This window comes from Lutjanus erythropterus, chromosome 1, assembly GCF_056507025.1.
Source record: "Lutjanus erythropterus isolate fLutEry1 chromosome 1, fLutEry1.hap2, whole genome shotgun sequence".
NCBI lineage: Eukaryota > Metazoa > Chordata > Actinopteri > Lutjaniformes > Lutjanidae > Lutjanus > Lutjanus erythropterus.
Genome location: NC_139317.1, coordinates 19,174,528 through 19,198,180, shown reverse-complemented (window position 1 = coordinate 19,198,180; position 23,653 = coordinate 19,174,528). Strand labels below are relative to the sequence as shown.

Below are 23,653 nucleotides of genomic sequence, written 5' to 3'. Positions count from 1 at the left end.
TTCTTCATTTTTTGTTTTCCCTGCTGTACCAAAAATGTACCAAGCAGTGGACCCCAAACCACAGTAGATGCTGAACTTTGAATTTTGTCTGCCGTTACACCCCAATGTATTATAATTAGAGATGTTCTAACACTGTTTTTTTTTTTTCTTCCAACCTTATCAATATGCAACCTATGTGTTTAGGCTGTATACTACTATCCCTGTTTAGATGCAATTTGAGCAAATACAAAAAAAAAAAAAAAATTGGCATAGAACATGACTTTGCTATTCTGGGTGGTAAAAATGTTGCATGGGATAATGGCAGGAGGTAGCAGGGTCGCATTTCAGAGTTAATAAATTACATGGTATCGGATTAGTGCATAAACTTGCATACTCAGTGATAACAATACCAGCGTTTTAGGCAGTATTGGAGACAATACCTATCGCTATCAGAGCAACCCTAATTATAATCACAGTGAGTGTGCAAACAAACACTGAATGTCACTTCTAATTTGCTATCCATACTACTTCCTCTAACTACACCATAGTGAAAGCTATAAAAAAATTAAAATAATCTTCTACACTGCTGTGTCATTACCTGTGCCCACTGATTTTAACACTAACCTATACACTGAAAACTAATAAGTCTACAATACGAAAAATAAGCTTAATGGACAGAGATCTGCATATGAATATTGTAATATTTCAGCTATGCGTTTTCAATTAAATAAATATACATGCCTGGACCCATACATACACTGTGCACAGTTGGACAGCTGCAGGGAATCAAAGGCAGGAGCATAAAGGGAGGGGACAACAGTGTGCACTGCTGCATACACCCTCATAAAAGAGTAGGTTGTCAAAGATAGGAGAGGTTGTCTGATGAACACCTGGTTAGGGAGAGGCTCAAACCTGCTGAACCCTCCACAGTTTTTCCATCTTTGAATTATAAAACACAACAAAGAGACCAGCTTCTATACAGAATACTGTACTGGACTTGCAATGGTGAAGTTAACACAGAAGAACTTGTTTAGGCCGCTGACGTTGGGAGCGAATAAGAGAAAGACAGAGGGAGAGACAGAGAGGGGTGTGCAGACTTACAGTATGTCAGACAACAAGGTCAGCCCATCCCGGGAGAGGTGTTGGCTTTCTAACAGAGTACAGCTACTTGAAACCAAGGTCACTGCTCTGTGGCTGTGAGAGGGACAAGAGAGTGGGGCCAGACTGGGACAGCTCTGCCACATTGCCTATGTATAGGTTTGGTGTGCTGTGCAAGCTGAATGAGTATGTAACCGCCTGTTTTGTTGTTGTGTTTGTCTTTATGTGTGCATGTGTGTATGTGCGTGCCTTCAAATTGATGGAATTCAGATCACTGGCAGAAAATAAATAAATAAATGAACGAATAACATTCAGGGCTGAATTTCCTGAAACCAGATGCCTTTCTGACATAAACAAATCTGTCCATTATTGCTGCCATTATGGCTAGAAACTGTAGAGTGGGAATCTTAGCTGCTCTCTGCACTCATTTAATCTTTAATAGCCCTTTGCAAGGTTTTGACTGCCCTCCTAGAAAACGGGACCTATTGACTAGCATTGCACTCTCAGACAGTGAAAGATTAGAGCATAGTTTCCTCCAGGAACTTAACACGGTCAAACATATGGTTAAGTTTAGCCATTCAAACTAGCTGCTAATCTGTGCTGAGCTCTTACACACTGATGTGGAGACATAAAACTATATAAGGAAGCATGTGTCTCTTTGTTATATCTGCCCTCTGTCTTCAAATCAATAGGAGTATTAGCAAGGCAAAGAACGAATGATGAGATGCTTAGCTGTTAACTTTATAAAATCTAACCTCAAGTAAACACGACACTTTTCAAAACTTTGGAACCCCAACAAGCAGACATCTACTCTTTATTTGGCCCACAGTATTTCTACACAGTCACTTTTTTAGTTACATACTTAACATGACATTACAAATTCCAATGATACAAATACTGATAGATTTAAGTATGTGTCCTTGCTTTTGTGATACTAAGTGAGCTTTGAGACCAACCGAGAGGTGTACAAAATGAATAAGGTTTGTATTTGTAAACATATCAATAACACCCAACATTTGAATTTGTGTACACCAGCCACAGGGGCTGGATGAGGGCTGTTGGATGTGGCTGGAGGAGGGTTATTGGATGGACAAACAAAACCAAACTGTGTAAGGAGGGAGGGCTACTTCAATGTTATCTTATCCTCCCCCACCTTGGACAAGGGCCTAGCAGCTCTAAAATTAGCCGTCACATCTAAACACAGTCTTTGGTGTAGCAACTACTCTTTGATGGGAACTTGGCTCATGGCTGACGCACTGAAAGCAAACTCAATCCCATCTCCAACTGCAGCGATGAAGCCAAGATACTATACAAATGCAAACTAGAGACACACAGTCCTTGACTGTCTCCATTTTTTTTTTTTTTTTTTTTTTTACATTTTGGAAGCATTGGATAAAGGTTAATGCCAAAAAGTAACACTGAAGTAGATGACTACAACAATAAACAAAACTTACAGATCACCAGTATTATGTCAATGATCACAGAATAACATATTCATCAATTCTAGCACAATAATATCATAAAATTATCAAAATGCCTGAATGATTTTTTATTATATGAGTGAACCCAAGAAAATGTAGTATAAAAATATCAAGATAGGGAAAACAGGTTGCTTAGTGATTGTTTAGACGCATACCAGATAACCCCAGCAATAATATATAACCATTTATTCTTCATACAATCCATATTATTTTTAACTTATTTACATTGTTGTCATATTGATGATGTATATTGAAAAATTTAAGGACACCAACATCAACCAAACCACCGAATCAGTATTTTACTATTAATTACAAGTAACCAAAAATACTATGTGCCATGACAAGATCTCTGTCAAGATAAATTAATCATATGGGTGAGCCACACTGCAAAAAAGAAAGATGAGAAAGAGCTGCTGTGCATATATAGGAATGATGTTTGAGATTAATTAAAATTACAAGAAGAAGGAGCGGATATGACTGAACAGGGAGACTGACATGAAGCACGCTATTTTTTTTTTTAAACACAGGGTTAAAGTTGGTGACGGAGTAAGTAGATAGTAGAATCCACAGCAATTCATAGACCACCAACATCATAAAGGAGCAGTGAGCCTAAATCAGTTTAACCATCAGGTACAGATCCTGTTTGTGCGTGCGTGTATTAACATGTACTTAAGCTTTTGGAAAACAGTGATTGGGAAGCAACTGTGACCTCCCAGCAAGAGCAGGAAAAAAAAAACCTTGATGAAAGCAAACCAACATCCTGTGCTCATGGCTGTACAGAGATACTCGACTTGATACCAGATACTGGGCTATTTTTACGTACACATTTGTTTAACCACATTATTTGTATTTATATTTAGACAGAAGGAGGGGCTCACATGTTATGAAAGACATGTTTACAGTATCAAATTTTGTTGGTCATTCTTTTTCTTTGTGTTGCCAATAGAGTTTTCAATGCAAGATGACTTTATGGCCATTATTCATATAGGTCTATGCTTTTCTTAAAGGGTAACCTTGGTATTTTTCAAACTGGACCCTATTTCTCATGTTTTTGTGTCTAAGGGATTAAGGGGGACAATAATTTTTGAAAGTGGTCCGGTACTGAGGGAGGGGACTAAAACCAGCAGAAGCAAAACTAAGCGACAACATAATCTGTACATGCAACTGCATACCACCAAGGTATGTTTACTAAAAATGCTTATTTTTCCATTGATAGGCTCATGTTGTTATTCTACTCATTTTGTTTAACTGGGGACAGTTTTTTTTCTCTATTATTGCCAAACTCTCTTTTGCAAAACTGTAATTTTAAAATAGTCCTCTTCATTCCAAACAAAGAAACAAAATAAAACTCCCAAAAAATGTCTTGCCTCATCTTTCCACTGGTCTAACAATCACCAGCCCTGGTCTGGTCGAAATGAACCCTTAATTCACCTACCCTCGCCTTTCCTCTATACTGGACCAATTTCAAAAATTGTACCCATTACAGCTTGATTCCACTGGACCTAGTTGCATTGCATTACGGCTGCACTATCTCCGCCAGAGCAGATTGTTGTGTCTATTTTTGGCGGATGCTACATCAATCTACACAAAGCAGATCAAGCAGGCAGGAAGTCAGGCACAGAAACAGGATAGAAAATCCAGTCAATTTTCAAAATAAAACACCCTGTGCAGACATGTGATCATAAAAACAGGCAGAAAAGAGACTAATTAACTCAGTAGCATACTTATCCATAGTAGAAGCATAAAAAGCAAGGGAAAATTACTATATTAACAAAATCTAAGCAAGTCAGCATACTTAGGAGGAGAAAATGCTCCGCTTCTAAGACGCCATTAGTGGGACATGCAGCTATGTGGAGAAAGGCTCAAAACCGTGGTGCAGACGTGCTGTGCCCAGTGGAATCAGCAGGTTAGTCACTTAGTTACAAAAACATCAGTTCAGTTTGAAAAATGCCAGTTGCCCTTTAACACTGATATAAATAACCAAAACTCTAAAGAATAATAGACAACAACTTGTTGAATATGCTTCTTTTATTATTATAGGTATGCTATTCAAGTATCAGAAAGAAATCAGAACTAACAAATACATGTTTTTGTCACAATATTTACTTAATGTGGTAAATGAGAACACCACCTCTGCTCATACTCCTAACAGCAAGTGTTCTTTTGGTACCAAGTTGCTTCCCTTTTTTATAACTTCTCTACTGAAGTCCTTTTTCATCTCTAAGCAGTTACATTCCCAACTCCTCGGAGAAAAGAAATACAGAAATAAAAAACAAACCTTGGACTCAATGCTGCAAGATGCTGTACATAAAACTGCCGCCACGCACTGCTATTTATCCTTTTCACTCTCACGCCTACGAATTACTTCTACTCACACGGTGCACTAACTGGTCTGAACCTCCATTACACAGAGCACATTGGCCTCCCACTCCCACCCTACGAACAGTGGCTAACTGCCAGGTGGGGAAGAGTGTGTGTGTGTGTGTGTGTGTACGTAGATGTGGTCAAACTGCACAGGACAATGGCACAAATACACAGAATACAAACCATCCCACAACCTGTCAACCTTGACACAGAGCTCAAAGGACGTCTAACCTTCTGTGTCACCACTGGCCATGCTGATGTGAACCCCCCTGGCCAGGCAGTAACGCATAGTATTGCATTCCCTTCCCTTTCCATCTCCCTGAAACTGTACGACCTATGGCAGACCTCAAATTCCTCTGCCTAAGATGTGAGCTCGCTGCCATTCAGCTTGCTATTAGCGTATTTCGCCGCACTCCATGCCACAGTGCCTCGCCTGTTCCCTGCAAACAGACTCCTTCTATACGGCATCAGTATGCAGCCTGCCTGAGGGGGAGGAGGAGGAGGAGCAGAGGGGAGGAAGAAGGGAAGGCCGGGAAAACAAAGCCTCTATAGTCGTCTCTCCAGCCAGGCCAGGCCGAGCCGCACTAGCGGGGGCGAGTTATGTAATGTGACTGGCAGGGCCCACTTCCCTGTTCAGAGCTGCTGCACACACTAATCCCCACTGAGGAACAAGCCCTGCTTTGGAGGAGGAGGAGGAGGAGGAGGAGGAGACAGAAGGGGAGCTGTGAGGAAACCAGCGGAGAAGGTGTGATTACAAGAATTTTAGCCTTTCATCTGCACCAAATCGAAGACACAGACACCTCCCCTCTCAGCTCCTCTGCTGAAAAATAACAGAGTGATATGCGCACTGCTGATGGCTGGCTGCAGCATATAGAGGAGTCATTACTTTCATATAAAAAGCCTGTGTGTTACATGTGATAATGATACACATTCAGACTATTTATAAGAGGTAAGTAAAAGGTGGTCATAGCTCACACAAGCCCCAGGTCCATAACTGTATGTCCAGACACAGCACTGCAAAGACTGCAGACTGAATCACAATGATGTCGCACCAACAGATTTTCACTTTTGAGTAGACAACTGGCACTTGATTTGAAATGTGGAGATGTGCAACATCTGCCAACTTGTTTATTATGTTGTCATTTTCAGCCATGACTGGACTGTTTCGAGATACAGAGAGGCAAAGTCATTGCCCTACACTGTACCTATGGGGGACCTTACTTTGGAAAAATGTATTATAGTCAATGGTGAGAGACAAATAATTTTTTGATCTCATTTGAATTGTGCCATAAATTTCACATTTATGAATTTAAAAGACAATTTTAAAGTCAAGACAGTCGCCGTTTGTCATAAAAATGTTGAAGTATAGGACTGTGAAGATACAAAATTAGAAAGCCTAAACAGCCAGAAATCACTTAAGTGATTCATATCCTTCTCTCCCCAAAAAGCTAATGTTTGCCGCTTTAGCTCTGATGTATGTGTGTTTTTGTACTGGGATGCAGTCACACGAGCAACCGTTCTTGCTTGTTCTTTCTCATGATAAAAGGACCAGGAGTTGCTGGATAAAACACATCATGTAAGAGAACATTAAAGGGGACAGTGATGTTAGTGATGATGACAAGAGACGACTTTCACTGAGCAACTTCACACTGAACTAAACAAAACCTACCACAAACTGATCTTTTAAGTTGATAAATATGTGTACCATGTAGGAACAAAAAATTATTTGTCTCTCTCCATTGACCACTGTTCATATTCCTTCCGAAGTTGGGTCCCATGAGACAGGAAGGGCCATGACTCTGCCTCTGTGGTCTGACCTGTCAGATGTTCCTACTGTGCTTTTACTTTATGCACTGTGTTGCTTTGCTAGCATCTTTAAATACTGCAAAACATATGATGATCTCATAGACTATGATGCCTGACTGTAGATTAACTAATAGATTTACCAACAATTGGTCCAGGCAATATGAAAAAAGTCAAATTTCATAATATTTTTGACCAAATACCTCAATTTTGGGACAATATTGTAGGGAAAAGCTAGGACAGCAGACAATTACATCACTTTATTGTAATGCAGCTAGAGATGCACTGATTCCAATTTTCTTGGCCAATTCTGATTTTAAATCTTTCTAAGAACTATAATTGACAGCATTCATAAACATTTTTGCAACTTTTCTTGTAAAAATAAATTGGATATTCATAATAAAATACTATAAAATATTTTACATTTTCTCCATAAGTCCTCCAGGTTACAGCCAGACCTTAATATATTATCATATTAAGATTTTGTACTAGAGGGAACGCGGTCTTGTGAGATCTTGTGGACTCTTGCAGGATCTCGCGGGACGCAATTTAACATGATTCTCATGTGGAAGCAGATGTAAACAAACCAGAGACTGGCACAGTGCAACAGTTTGCTGTAGTAAAGCTTTGCATTGAGAAAAACAAAAGCATAAATTAAATGAGTCTGGATGAGAAAATGTTGGAGGAGAAGCATCAACACAGGTTGTTTATTCTTCAGGTAGGACAGGAGATTAGATTTTAACTGTCAGTTTGTGAACAGTAGTCTGCTGCTGGCTAACATTAGCCTGAAGACCTACAAAGTTTACTGCTGTATGGTGACACTGTCAGCTGCTCAGCTGCTGTGTCTCTTTGTAGACGGTCTGTCTTCTCTTTATCTTGTTCTTGGAAACTATCACTAACACTGACATCATGCAAGCATGTGTCTGACTATGTCTGTGAAAAGCGCTGTTGTGAGTGTGACGTTAAATTGACTGTTGCACGCATGACGTGATCATCGTGCAGAGCATGGGTGTGAATATGACGGGCACAGAATCAGATATGTGACGCTGACCAGCCGATCACCGGTCAGGGCTGGTCACAGTGAAAACCGTCCAGTTCAGGTCTCTGGCTAGTCGATTGATGTATCCCTAAATGCAGCTATAAAATCCAGGAAAAGACAACATTTATCCCATATCACAATGTAACAAATCTTAGATGATATCTAGTCTCATATCACAATAGATATAATATCAATATACTGCCCAGCCCTAATACTGCTGCAAAACCCAGCCCTAATAACCGCAATGCCAGAGTTGGTCTGAATACAGTCTACCGGCTGGGTAAACTCAAGATGTCATTTTCTTTAGTCTGAGGCCCAACAGGTAAATTAGGTCTCCAACTTACCACTAGTGAAAGTGCTGTTATCCTGCAGTGTGAAAGCATAATATATGCATTTTATTTTAATTAGATGCATACACTTTGAAATAACATAATGAAGAAAACATTCAACCTGTTCCCACCATTAAATTCTGACACAGGGGTTTTCTACCCGCAACTTATTGTCAACAAAAACTGTGATTAGTTCTACACAGTTGTACCAGACACTTCTAATAACTGTATGTGCTAAACATGGATGTCACATTTGCAGTGTAGATATTATACTGGAGGTTAAATAAAGCAGCCAGAGCAAAAGCTCTGTTCTAGTGCGGTAAGAGCTCTTTATTCAGTCATGTTATAAAAACTTAATGCTTTTTATGCAACAGCTTCTGCTCTAAGATCTTATTCAAGCATCTCTGCAATAGATCATAGAAGAATGTATGCGTGAACAGGCTTCGAGTCGCCACCAATGTCTACCACATTTGTACATTATAGTGGCTCTATATTCACACTTTCATACCAAAGCAGAGTATTGTTAAACCCACACTGAACCCCAAGGTAGACAGATGCGGCATGAGCTCAATGAAGTTGAGAGGAAGTGGCACCAAGACAGTCATAGCGTGAAAGAGAAACGCAGAGAGTGAAGGAAAGGACAAGTGATCAACAGGCACCTCCGTCACTTCTGCTAACCATGGAGACCAGGTGGAGGATTTAAAGCAGTTAAAAATAAAAGTCTGATTCTGATTTACTTAGCCACTTGCCTGGAAACCATGTGACTGGCATCACATGAGGAGAGGGAGGAGGAGAGTGGCAGAGGCTGTGTGTGTGTGTGTGTGTGTGTGTGTGTGTGTGTGTGTGTGTGTGTGTGTGTGTGTGTGTGTGTGTGTGTGTGTGTCTGTCTGTCTGTCCAGCCCCCATAGGCACACACGCACACAGCATGTACTCCACTCCTGGCACCATAATAAGCTTTGTGATCAGTTTCCTTGGTTTCCACTGACAGTAAGCAGATATAGGCAGCTCGGAGAGGTAAACAGTAGCAGCTCTTGCTGGTGCACAGCCACAGGCACACAGACACAAGAGAGGCGGGTGGGAGGAGAGTAAGACAGTCAGAGACAGAGGGAGAGAGATGCATTTGTGCAGACGAGGGGGATGAGCTAGTGTTGCAGCTGCTGGTTAGGGCTGGATAAAAGAAAAAAAAAATCAATTTTCCTATTAATTGTGACAATTGTTTGAATGATCCAATATATATTCCTAAAATCCTTTGATTGATCTTTCTTAGTAAACAAGTACATCAGCGCTAAATGGTAGGGCTGGTCAATATATTGAGACTTTAAAAAAAATCAATTTTCCTATTAATTGTGACAATTGTTTGAATGATCCAATATATATTCCTAAAATCCTTTGATTGATCTTTCTTAGTAAACAAGTACATCAGCGCTAAATGGTAGGGCTGGTCAATATATCGAGACTAGATATTGTCTCAGATTATGGTTATCTTTATATGGTGATATGGCATAAGTGTCGACTTTTCCTGGCTTCTGAGGCTGCATTACAGCAAAGTGATGTAATTTTCTCACCTTAGTACAACTAAAACGGATTGTCCCATTTTGTTGCTAGCTGTTCTATTGTTTACCTTTACCCACTTAGTCATTATATCCACATCACTAATTATTATTTACCAAAATATCATTGTGTGTTAATATTTTGGGAAGGCACCCATCACAATATCAATAGAAGTATTTGGTCAAAAATACTGAAATATTTAATTTGGTCCATATTGTTCAGCCTAATTATCATCTGCAAAATGTGCAAAAAGTTAGTCTTTGAGGAAAACAAGAAAATGACACTGCAGTGGGCACAATAAGGTTATTATAAGTTAAAAAATACTGTAGATGATAGCTCTCTATGTTAGCTGCCATAAATCATGTCAGTCCAATAAACTGTGGCATAAATAATTACTGGCTATATGGGCCTGCCGCAGTTTATCAGAACTGTCGTGACCTGAGATGGTTTGGTGACTTTGTATCTCTCATAACAGCCAACCTAGAGATCACGTCTATGAGAATCATAGACTCATACTAAATCCTACAAACAAATATCTGCTCACTATGTTAATTGGAATAAATAGCTTAGAATCTTATGGTGAAAAATACAGCTGAATGGACGTGCTTGTCTTGTGATGTTAACTGCACCACTCAACAGCATAGTCAGCAAGTCATCCTACTTTTAAGTTTAAGGTTTTGGAGACAACAATTAATAACTTTTTTAGAACTAAGTGTGTGAACAAGGAAATGAAAATACAAAAAATTCTAAAATTGTATGATGACATGTCATGAATATTTTCTTGGATAGAATACAAGATTCCTCCTTAAAAACATTCTTGCACATTTTTAATGATAAACTGTCTGTGATAAGATGGGCCACAGTAATTTCACAATGTCCCTCAAAAAATTAAAATAATGTTTTTTTTCCTGTTCAGGACTGCAATCCATGATTGAAACCTTCCAGTAACAGCTAGGCAGCTTGTTTGTTGACAAAAATTTCAACAACTATGTCCTTCATCAAGCTGTGGCTTTTATACAATGCCAATGGTTTGATTGGTGTGGAGCAGTAAGCACTAATTTATGTGACATTAAGATGTACGATAAAAGCGATCTTGTGCTCATAATCGAGAATTTTCCATGATCAGGACTTTGAGTTTAAGTCACATTCACTGACAGATAGATGTATTTGTGCATGTGGTAAGTGAGACAGAGAGGGTAATGGAGGGGTTTTGTTGGACACATGCTACTTCTGCACTACAGAAGCTGTGACCTACTTTTCAGAGTCTAACACACACACACACACACACACACACACACACACACACACAAACGCATGGACGCACAGACACAGACACACAGCCTCTGACAAAGGGACAGGAAAGCAGAGGTTAGGCATGCACTAAGCCCCGTTCTTAATACATGCATTCCAGTGGATAGAGTTCAATGCTGCTGTGCTTTCAGCCTGCCTGTTGGTACAAGCAACTCCTGCATACACAGTCTCCTGCATGACTGACAATAAAGAGTAGAGCCTGATGCTTGTAGTATGTAAGCACATATGTATACAAGTACACTCAAGCACAGTCTCTTTACACAGCTGAAAAAAAAACTAAAAACACACACTCCACTGGTTGTACAGTTAGACAAGGTACTTCAGCTGCCTGATGGACCATTATTGCAATGATGTCATTTACTACACTGAAGTAATTACAAATATGTGAGACAACATGTCTACCCGTGCCACATGGTTGACAACAACAAACGCCATTTCACAAAGCATCACATCAAGACTCCTTGTATGGTAAAAATTATGTATGGTCCAAAATGTTAACAGATGATGAACGATAAAAAGACAAAAAGTGTAAATGTGACATTTCAATCCTGTATTCACAAGAATGCCCCCACACACACAGACCATATTGCACCACATACCATGTATTATGATGCCAGCATAAACAGATAAAGAACAAAAAAACAACAACAAAAAAAACAGCCAAAAATATTTTTAAGAAGCCAGTGCTTTATCAACGTTTCAATGAAAGCAGCTTTAAAAGGGCAGAACCTGATGGTCATATTTTGAAAAAGATGTTATTTGTCAACATACCGATTCCATGGCTGTGGGAGAATGTCAGTGGGCTAAAATCCAACTAGAAAAACACCTGCCGCTGCAGAGTCCACAGAATCCTGAAAAACAAGATGAAAACAAAACCAAGGATTAATTACTAGGACAGCACAAGCAGTTTCACATTCCTTGCGACAGATTGGTATTGGGGTAGATGCAGAGAGTCATGTTTCTCCTCCAAGGATCGGTTCTCCCACAGTCCTACGGCAAACTGGGAGAGGCCTATGGAAGAACAGGATACAGGGGTGCTGACATGTAGTTGGGCATTTGGTCCCCTTTTTGTTCCTCAAACTTGACATAGGGCACCCAAAACCTTATCTTTATCCAAAATAACCATATTCTTCACTCAATTCCAGTGCTCCCAGGTGGTCGTGATGTATCAAAACCTCTACTGAGTCTTATCCTGAATCATATATACCATGCCAGCACCTCCACTGCTCTCTTGATTATCAGTTTACCAATATTTATTGGCTGATAATTGACTTAAAGTTTACCGGCTGATAACACCCTAGAAAAATACAGACAATGCAGAAAATTGCATCTTTTGTGATTGAGCATGAAAGCACATGACAAACAGTATCATCTGTACATTCTTTATTTACAAAAGAGATTCAGCAACATTTGATTTAACTCTAATAAACAGCCTGTATTTTGTGCTATCTTGCAAAGAGATATCAATTAGCATTGAATAAACGCTCAAAGCTTCAGGTATGACAGTAAAATGTGTGTGGTGGTCTATTTGTGTAGGCAATTTAACTGCAAACATTATGCTCTCATTGCTAATTCTCAGTTCATTTGGAAATCATCCATAAATTCTATAAAATGTTAAAAATGGATCCAGTGCACACACACACATTTATTTAATTGGTTTAGTACAGAACTCTGCATAGAGTTATCTTATTTCATTGTCTCATCCAACCACACTTTTAGGTCAGTTGAACTAAGATAAAGGGGGAGGGAAGCAAAGATCAAAAACTTTATGAAACCACATGACGACCTTTCTGAGATGTGACAGTATGGCCAGAAATTCAACAGACTTGGTAATAAGTTTGTTAGTTTGGGAGCTTAAATGTAAAGCACAGTTATATTACAAAACAATGATTTTACATCTAGAGATGCAGACTTTTTCTCATCTAATAATGACTTCAATACCAAAACTTAGGGCACCTACTGATACAGAGTAGTGATTGTTTACATTCCTCTATTTTTCCCAATTAAAATCTGTAAATCTATCTGTGAGGACCAATTCAATATTCTTATATGTATAAGATAATGCATAGCTGTACCTATGTAAATATCAACTATAATTGGATATGTCTGTCGCCACCATCCTTTTTAGGCTCTTGCAACAGACATTTGTATCACAATGTTTGATTTATATTTATAACATCTATTTGTATTCTCATGTTAAATGGACTAGACAAGTAGTACATATAAAGAGGACTCCATAAGTCAGTAAACTGACTCAGCAATGTTATTTTCCTAGGTTAGTTAACATTATCTAAGATTTGTCACGAGTTACACCCAAATAGGAAAGACTATAGATGAATCCGGCGACCAATTTGTATGTTCTGCCATCTTGCGGTGCCGCCATTTCTGTGGTGGCACCTCATGTCCGTCACTCTCAGTATCTGCTGGTCTCATCTAGAAGAGAACCCCAAATTTGCGAGACTCTCGTGAGGTTGTTCATGGTTTCTGTCAAAATGTTCACTCTTGCAAGATTTTGTGGATCTGGGGTTCCCTTCTAGACACTGTGTCTGCTGTGGCTTGCTAATAGTTACAACATGGATAATAAGATTGATGACGTTAAAAAGCCGTCATCAGTAACTGATGAAGGTTCCTTTTAGGATGGTGATATTAATGTTCTTAAAATTTTACACAGTAGTTAGACATTGGTTGTGACATTAAATAAAAAGAAAGACATAATGGACAAGAGAAAAAACGGACCACCTCCACTATACTTAAGTGATGAAGTATGTATAATATATACTGAAAAATATGTATGAATTCACATTTTCCATCAGGTACTCAAGATCTTCAGAAACAAAGTTCCCTTCTGATAATACTTTTGATCCACTCTGACACATCATGGTCCTCTGCACACTCAATCAATCTCTGTAGAGTCTCTCAGACAGCAGCACTCTTAATGAAGGAAAGGCTTGTGTATTTTGTATTCCTTTTTTTTGTAGTTGAAGTTGGACACAACTGTTGGAGCAGCTGAACTGCACAGGTTCTTCCTGACTTCCTAGACATTGTTGTCAAAAGTAACGTTAACATAAAAAGTAATGGTGGCATGTTGACGGGTACTTCACTGTATTCGTCTATAGGAGCAAACTGAAGAGCGTATTGAGCTTGGTTACCCTCACAAAGCATTTGCATACAATAAGTTGTCCAACGGAGCATGAGACAACCAAGGCCACACCAAGACAGAATAAGGCATTTCACTGGTCGGTAGCAGAGTTGTGCAGCAACATAGGGGCTGTGTGGGGGTGTTTATTTGTGCTTAGAACATAACCACTGTAAAACAATAAGGAAAAAACTTTTTTATATCTGATTCTCCAGCCATCTGGCTACCAGCAGTCCCTTTCCTAATTCAGTCTCTACCTTGCATCACCGCAGCTGCTTTCTCTTTCTCTCTCTCTCTCTCAGAAACAAATGGAAACGAACAAAATGAAGCTTCTTGCTGTTGCTATTTCTATGGCATTAACTGTAAGCCAGACCCAGACTTGGAAGCTGGGTACACGTTTCAACTTTTCAAACACATGCTGCTGAGTTTTTCTTTTTAAAGCATCTTCTGCGGCCCTCACTGCTGTAGTCTAAACGTCTTAACCCCATTTAAAATGAATGAGATGACTGGCGTTTTCACCACAGTGCCTGATTCTGTCTGAATATGGCCTAACCAGCTAAAGGAGAGCATCCCAGTCCTGCCCATGTTGCTAACCTTCCTGGCTGGTTGCCCTTCCCCCAATCCCCTCCCAACTATGAGGACAAGGATTTATCAGGATTTAGGAGGCAGGACATGGGGGGGTTGGGTATTTAACAGAGGCCCAGTGTTGAGCTAAACTGGTGACATTCCAGTGATTATGGGACCCCCCTCCCCAATCTGAACCCACATTTGTTCCATCAATCTGCTTTTAAGGCATCACACGAAGACTGAAGTCCCAAAGTCAGTAGCAACTAGTGTTCAGGTTTAACACCATGAAAACACAGTACCTGCAAGGACCTGGGAAGTGAATATTATACATATACATATACATATATATATATATATATATATATCCTACCATATAATATTTTACAGGATACAGTGCAAAGGCTGATAGTACAGGCAGGGTGGCAGGTGGGTATGCCGGCCAGGATTAAGGCCAGACCTCACTGGGTTGGCCTAAGTGGTAAGGAGGATGATGGTTAGATGCGTATTTGTGTTTGTACTGGAGTGGAACCTGTGGGGCTTTCCCAGCGGGAAGCACAGGATTGACGGATTGTAATAATCCAGCCAGGAAGCAGAACACTACCCTCCCAACAGAGTTTTGGAGACAGCATACAGATAATCCCCCTTGATGATCACCTACAAAAACTGCCAAGAGACACAGATTTAACCAAGAACTGTGTACTATAAAAAGCATGGCTACACCAGCAAGACTAACACTGAAAGCAAATCCAGAAACTTTGGGTAGACCTAGCATAGTCTCTAAATTTGGGATAGATAGACAAAAAGGCATGAGCAATGTGTTACTCATTTATTACAAAATTTAATTTATACCAGTTTCTAACTTAAAGACAAGCTAGCAAGGAAATAAAAGCGCTGAAAGAAGAAATGAGTCATGTAATACTGCATAATAAAAACAACAAAAGTCACAAAGCGAAATAAGTGGTGCCACCTTGAATAAAAAAACTGATCACCTATTGTCCATTTCAGTCAGCCAATTTCACAGGTGTACCAAGCCACTTAAGTGCTGCTAATGGTTGAAAATTGTATTTAAATGTTGATATTTTGCTATTACAGAAGATGATCAGAAGATGTGCTTATCTCCAATAGAGATAACAATGGATCCAGACTGACAATTCATTTCACTTAGGTCAACAAAACTTTACTACACACTTCAGAAAACACTCTTCACCTTGGGAACAAGAAGACAATATAGAGGACGCATTCCTCTGCCCACAAGCACCGAGATACTATGGATAAAATTACTGAGAGCCTAGGTATGGAAATACATATCAGGAGGCGGTTGCACCACCTCTTTGCAAGGTCAAACTTGTAACTAACAACTAGCCTAGCTAAAAACATACAGGTGTTCACCAAGTTGCCAAAATCAGTATTGGGCTGGCTGTGTCAGACCATTTCTGTTATTTAACAAAACCAACAATCTGACATATACACCCACTTGACACAGTGACTGGCCAGTTATGCAGAGGTGAGAGGAGCAAGGATATGAACATCTCTGTTAAGCTCTCTTTTGTCGTATTCTCTCCACAACAATTTCTGTCACTTTTCATGTATACAACTATGAATGCCTTCCAGGAGAAATGGTTATTATCTCCATATTTTAAACAATATCGTATCTCCCCCTCCCTACGGCAGCTGGCTTTTCACTCTGCCTTCAAGTCTAGCTGTTCAGGCTATACACACTTGTGCCTTCCCAAACACATTTCCCTAAGAATGTGGTCCTTGTATTTATTCAAATGGGAAAGATTTAATTGTTTAACATCCTGGTAGTAAAACTATGTGTCTACAAAATGCTTTTGCATGCACATTAACAAAAAAAAAAATACTATGTCATTGTTTGCCTCTGGACATACATCTTTTAGTTACTTCCTCAGTGTTAATACGGTAGGAAGTGTAGAACAGAACTGTTGAGGAAGAAATTTCCAACTAAACCAACATGTTTACAGGGCTGGAGTGGTTGCTCATTGGGTGGCATTGACAGGCTCCTTAGTAATGGTTGCTTCATAGCTAATTAGCTTTGATTAAGCTACACTAGGAGAGGATGAGAGGACGACACGTGTAGCACACACAAAAAATGCTGACAGGACAAATTTACACAAAAACGTCAATTACATCCTTAATCAGATTAGTCAACAGAAAGATAAAACACTGCATTGCACAAGTGTGATAATATTAGTGCCAAAGAAGAATGCAGAGGAGCTGATAAAAAGGTCAAACCCCTGACTTAAGTTGGGCTCCATTTCAGCTAGCCTTATGTTAAAAGCACTGCCTCCACAGTGTGGAGCTGATGCCAAACATTCAGCATTATCATGCATAATTACAGCAAATTTCTAGTTCTGCATCACCATGACAACATGCCTGCGCATTTAATTCTTCTGCACGTCCTATGTCCCTGTTATCTAACAACTGAAATATCAGCAGTGTGTTTTCGAGCAAAAAATCATCACAGCATAGGAGCTGTTGCCATATACTGGTGAGGAACACAACAGTTGCAACAGGTGAGCTAGCATATGTGTGTAAGCACACGTGTGCAGTCAAGGAAGCTGCCCTGCGAGTGCTTCAAAACACTGCTGTAAGTGAGAGAGTCAGTAAGACCAATCCTGGTGTTAAAAGAGACCTTCAACAAGAATCAGACGCTGTCTTTGATGCTGATGGACAAGACTGCAGATAAGGATAAATCTCTTCACTGGAGCTCAGAGAATGACATTGCACCGGGCTGACTGACACATTTGGTAGCAGCAAAACAGGACTTATTGCCAGTTGGTTTTACCTAACCAATGCAACAGCTGCATCAGCACTGCAAATGCCCTACAATTTTAACTCTACTATGACCACAGCCCATGTAAGCGCCAATGTCCAACATGAATGGTTCTGGTATCAGGCTTGTGAGCTCAGGTAGCACCACAGAGATTTAGAAGGGAGACATTAAATATTAGGGAGACATGTAATTGGTGTAATAAGACCCACCAAGGCCTTCTGACAGCTAACCTCCAGAAAAGAAAAAAAAAAAAACAATACACCGGGGAGACTGCTGATTCTATGTACATTACCAGTGGTGACACATGACGTTTGTGTGTGTGTGCAAGAGAGGGAGAGCTCCCCTGTGGGATTAAGGAGGAGACAGGGGCTTTAATGCTGGCTTCAGGACAGAGGCATCTTTTGTCCTGCTTCTCTGTCAATTGGCATCTGATTACAGGAACAGCTTCCATTTCCACAAACCGCTGCTTCTATATGGGAAATCTGGACCATATAACACAAACACACCAGTGTGCCCCCCAGGGCTACGGAGCACCTCTTCAGTCAGCCCTGTCTGGCTGTCCTATCAGGGAACAGATCAGAGCCAGCTGAAAGGAGACCTGGAACAACAGCACTGACCTCTGTCTGATTTCATAAAGTGTGGCCTCGTACACGTCATGCAGGGACATTTATTCACGCTCACACTGCAGTCTTTGCAGCACAGTCGATCATCACTAACAAAATTCACAGGCTAGCTGAATTTTGTGGAGTTCATATACAGGACACAGTGAGCACAGGATTAGAAATGTTGGTACAGAATCTCAGCAAGACAAAACTGGAGCGCTGCTGGGCTTGATGAATTAAAAGCATGTTTACCCAAAACAGCCTGGCGACAGACTTTGGGATTACAATATTACCTTCAAGTTGAGTCATTTGCTGTCCAGTCAAGAGCAATGTGGTAAACTAAGTAAGATTATATCAGATAAGTCTATGGTTGCATTCAGACCAACCCTCAGTTGACGCAATGGGACCGCCAAAAATTCAGGGTGGTCGACCATAAAAATCAAACATTCCTCAACTTTTGTTGGAAACCTACAGGACGCTGCTCAGCAAGGTGCTACAATGGTCAATCAAATACTATGTCCAAATGTTCACTCCTGGTAGATTACTTAATTCTCCATGAACAGATTATTTCTACTGTTTACCTTGCAGTCGCTATCACAACAGATTAAAATAATTGCTGCTGTGCAGTGTTTGTCACCTGCAGTGCAGGTGACAAACATTCAAACTCGTGGATCTAGATATTGTCTTTAACTTTTTTGTTTGGTTGATAGGGAAGAAAAATGCACATTATCTCTAAATTGAAAGGCATAATATGCAACATTCTCCAGAAAAAAACAACAATTTACAGCCTCATATTAATATAATCCCTTTAATTCATCACTCAATGAGACAATATAAGTGTGCAGAGACCTATCTGCAGAGACCCTGCCCTCTGCCTCACTTCTCATTATTTTGTGGTGCAGGAAACGCTTTACCAACCCAAAATGTCTGTATTTGATGTCCTGGGAATGATAAACAAAACTGAACTCTCTTTCTGGTGCATTTAGCTAGCAGCCTAAATAGGCGTTTTGTAAAAGTTACACAATGTTGAATTCCTGCACCTTGTCTTTCTGTACATGTAGGTATACTGTTACCTTCGGGACATGTCTATCACCAACATTCCATGTTACATACAGCAACAACTAGGGATGTACCATGTTGTATCTTTGACAGTACTAGTTTTTTCATGCTAAAAAAATCATATGATAATGGAAATATTACAACCTGATGACAGAATAGCATGCCTGAAAGCCAAATCAATGTTACTACCAGCTCCATGATGGAGGAACTGGGTCCTAAAAGTGACTTCAGTAGTGTGGAGGTGGTTTAGCTACAAAAGATCAGCTGTATAAAAAATCCACCGTAATAATTTAAGAGGACAAAGAAAACTGTTACAACGAAAGGGGGGTCAATACAACAAAGTAATTTCACCACCACAAGCAGCAACACCCTGTTGAGTATTAGGAGAGCTCAACAGCTATTTTGAGCACTGAATCAAATATACTGTATATTTTACGTATTTAGTCATACTGACAAGAATATTGTTACTAAGGCTGCACAATTAATCACAATATTAGCAAAATCGCAATATGGCCAAACACGACATCCAAATTGCAGAATCAGAACCAAGTTGCAATTTTTTTTTGACAGAGGAAAAATGTGTGAAAAACAGCACTATAATGAAGTACTGTAATGCTGCAGAGATACATTGGTCTAAAAATCCTGTTCTTCAGATGAAAGAAAACATGTTTGTATGGTACAGACAACAAATATTGCATCATCACATTTTTTTTCACTTAAAATGAAGATTGTAACTGTATTGCAATTGCAGTCAAAATAATAGCAATATGACCTTTTTTTTTTTACCATATTATGCAGTCCTAATTGTTACCACAAAATTACCCTGACTATCGTGATATTATTTTGTGGCCATATCACCCACCCCCAGCAACAACACACACCAGTGACAAGGGTCACACTGGCTTCTGTATATTAGCTCAATGCTAGCACAGCTCGCACTGCAGTGTAAACTTCCACAAAAAGCAACATAAAAAACAGTTACCAGCATCCGACCTCGTACTCTCATTATTTAGCTGACAAATGAGGCTTCATGTTCAGTTTCTCTTGATTGTCTCTCAATATTAGAACATCAGTTAAACAATGCCCCAGCCTGTGAGAATAGCCACATTAGCAACATGCTAACACCAAATTCAACAGGATAACCTGCAAAACATGCCAAAACTTGTGGCTTTCAAGTGTGAAGTTGGGTGAGAGATAGCCAATATTGATCTATCATAGAGTTTCAACAGCTAATAGTTAGGGATGTAAGGATGCATTGTGAGACAGTTAAAAATTGATACAAATGTGTGAAGACTCAAATCTGTTGAGATGAAAAATGAATTGCGATGCTACTTTTAAAGACCAGAGCATGTAAGACTGCATGAGACCAGCCCAACAAAGAGAGAGAAGAATGTATATGTGCTTTTGACAAAGCTGGTTGGATATGTCATGCATAATTTTTGTGCTCTTCAAACTTCAGTAACATTTTCAAATTCTGTTTCCCACACCCACAGTAGTGTTAGTGGGACAGAGGAGTGGGGATGGGAGGAGGAAATGAGGATGATATATTGCGCGTTCTTGCACTTTCACTCCTCAAACCAGGAGATCTGTCTCCTCGCTTTGAAAATCTTTTGTCTTTGTTTCCTCCTGATAGATCCGCCATCACTTGCACTCCTGGTGCAGTGATGAGAGCCGAATTTCTGGTCGGCTTATTGCATGTTCGGCCTGTGAATTAATGAGGGTACTTGGGCACATCTGATAGGTGTATACCGCAGTGCGCTGGTGGTGCAAGGGGCAGGACAGGACAGGATACCCCTGAACCCCTGTCGCAAGTCGGCAAAGGTGGATTCGGACACATCTTGAATAAATTAAATTCACTGTGCCTCATGCTTTCCACTTGCACTTTAGATCAGTGTAAGATAGGGCCCACTGTGTTCAAAAATGAAGAGGACGAGAAGATCACAGACAAGACTCTGACAAGGCCGCGTGCAAATATTGCAAGAGGGCGATGACCTACACAAGTAGCGCAACAAACATGATGCAGCATGTCACCTAGCACCATAGTGAGAAGCTCAAGTCAACAACGCCTGAGCAAAGAAACTGTTAAAAGGACAATCCACGCCGACAAGCAGATTTTCAAACTAGAAACACATGTAGGCCTTAGTTTTTTATTTGACTTGATTTCATTTATTTGTATTATTCATTTAGTTATATTGATGTGGGATTCATTTTAAAAATCCAATTTTTATTTAAGATAAAATATAATTTCAGTTGCAGAAGAGGACATATGAGTTGTTTTGCAGTTTACTCTACCTCATAGATACATAAATTAAAAGGGATTTTCTTTAATTTGTTAAAGATAAGAGAAAATAGATGTAGTAGTTTTAATATATTTAAATATATAAATATTTTTAAAATATACATTTATTGCATAGTTTGTGTTTTGCAGCTACACCCTAACTCAGACATGTTGTGTTTTATGTCTGAGAAATAATTCCAGGAATATATTTCAGTAATAATTGGTCTGCAAGCTCATTCTGTTAAAAACAACAACAACAAAAAAAGTGAAAAAATTGTATTGTGAAGCCAATATCGGAAATCGTATCGAATCCTGAGTTGAATGTAGCATTACATCCCTACTAGTAGTTGATGCTTACTGATATACCAGACTAGCAGGGGAAAATCCACACATACGTTGTCATCAAAAATATACTTTTTATCCACTGAGCTCTTCTGTGCTCTGAGCCTGAGGGCCAATGTAGCGATTTCTGCTGGTACTTTGACGTGGTGTCAATTAGTTTGGAGCCAAGTAAATGTTCAGTAAATAGCTTGTCACTCAAATAAATCAGGTTTGCATATGTCCCACCCCACATAATAATGGATTAAGAAGCGCTTTTGTCCTTAATAAAGTAATACCAGCAACTGCCCAACTAATGAGAAGTTGGTTGCACACAAGTGTATCTTTTAAACGATATTTATGAGACTGAGTGCCCAACTAAAAGGGAAAAAGAGCCAATGAGGGAGCAAAAATGGCACTGGTCATTAACCACATATATATATCATCTTACTGTAAAATACTGTTACATTAAAAAAATAAGTGTTAGCCTGATAACTATAGCATCGAGGGGGTTGGATGTCACTGAAGAGCTCAGTGATGGTTCGTGCAGTGAAGTCAACAATGAGCCCACCCCTATATAAAGTCTGAGCACTAAACCAAATAAACAATAGGAAGTAACAGCAGCTCAATATACCAGCCTGGGTTCGGCCTGCAGTATGTCAAAGCATCAGGTATCAGAGCTTATTGTAATATCTTCACTAATTAGATTCAGTCATCTGCTCCTCTATGCTCAAACACTGGAGGGGAAATCTGACACTGGAGGGTGTGGGGAGACAACTGTGGGGAGGGGGAGATGGGCCAGGGGGGAGGAGAGAGAAAAAGAGATGCACACCACACCTCTCCTCTTCAAAAACATCTACATTATTGATAAAGCCTGGCTTCTGCAGGGAGGGACCACAGCACACTGATCCTCCATATCTCAAGCATGAGCAACCAACACAGACAGCACATTGGCAGCTCCATCCGAATCAGTTTACCTAAAGACCAAACACACGAGTGTGAGATAAAGCATCAGCACAGAAGACGGCAATGAGAGGTAATAAAAACCAAATGCAATAGAGAGGATGAGAAGGGGTGAAAAAGGGAGCAGGGAGTTAGCAAAAAAAACATCTAGAAAACAAAGATAAAAGGTGAGCCTGTCAGATGGGTGGGATGGGTGGATACCAGCTGAACAACAAACCTGCTAAATAAAAGCCTGATATTAAATGAAGGCAGAAAAGTGAGAGGAGGAGGAGGAGGAGGAGAAGGGAGGGGATGAGGGCTGCAATGAGAAGGCAGCAGCAGCAGCACTCGTGACACAGTTAGCGACAGCGCTTGTTTGTTCGGCACTGCCATGCCGCGGCAAGCTCAGCTCACTCGCTCAGCTCCACTTGCTACGAATCTTCTGCTGTTGTCAAGGTAACAAGCTCTCTGGACTGGGAAAAAAATCTTCACATTCAAAAGATGTCTTTTCAAATGCTGGCCTCAACCTGAAGCTCGCATGTGTTCTCAATATAGAGCCTGTGAGATTGAAGGTATCTTCAGCTTGGCTGTACAACTAAAGACAAACATGCTTCTTTTTTCCATGGAATTTTAACATTACCAGTACACATTGAGTGTTTTCTCTGATGTAGCTGGAATGAAAATAACAGCAATGAAACATAGTAGTTGGAACATTCATAGTAATGCTCTTCAGAGTTGCTTCATTAAAATTAATCAATTAAAGGCTTCATCAACAAGACAAAAGCTAAACTCTAAAGTCTCTTGCCTGTTATGTACAATCATGTCTGGCTAGGTGAAACATCCATGGAATTGCACATGGTTGCTGATCATGGGGATTCACATAAAAATAAATTTATGACCCAAAAGCAGCCTATATTATGTCCAAGCTTGGGCAGGGAGAAAACTAATGCAATTCACTAAGAGTTACTGTGTGTTCAGTCCAATTTTAAGATAATTTTCCCA

General features: G+C 39.8%; 1 protein-coding gene across 2 annotated transcripts in view; it reads right to left on the bottom strand.

The window, feature by feature from the left end:
• ankrd11 (ankyrin repeat domain 11) overlaps positions 1–23,653 on the bottom strand; it is a 133,217-nt gene that overhangs the window by 84,707 nt on the left and 24,857 nt on the right. For both annotated transcript variants that reach the window (XM_084715899.1, XM_084715907.1), the window contains exon 2: positions 11,727–11,806. The gene's annotated coding sequence lies outside the window, so the exon portion shown is untranslated. The remainder of the gene's footprint in view (positions 1–11,726; positions 11,807–23,653) is intronic.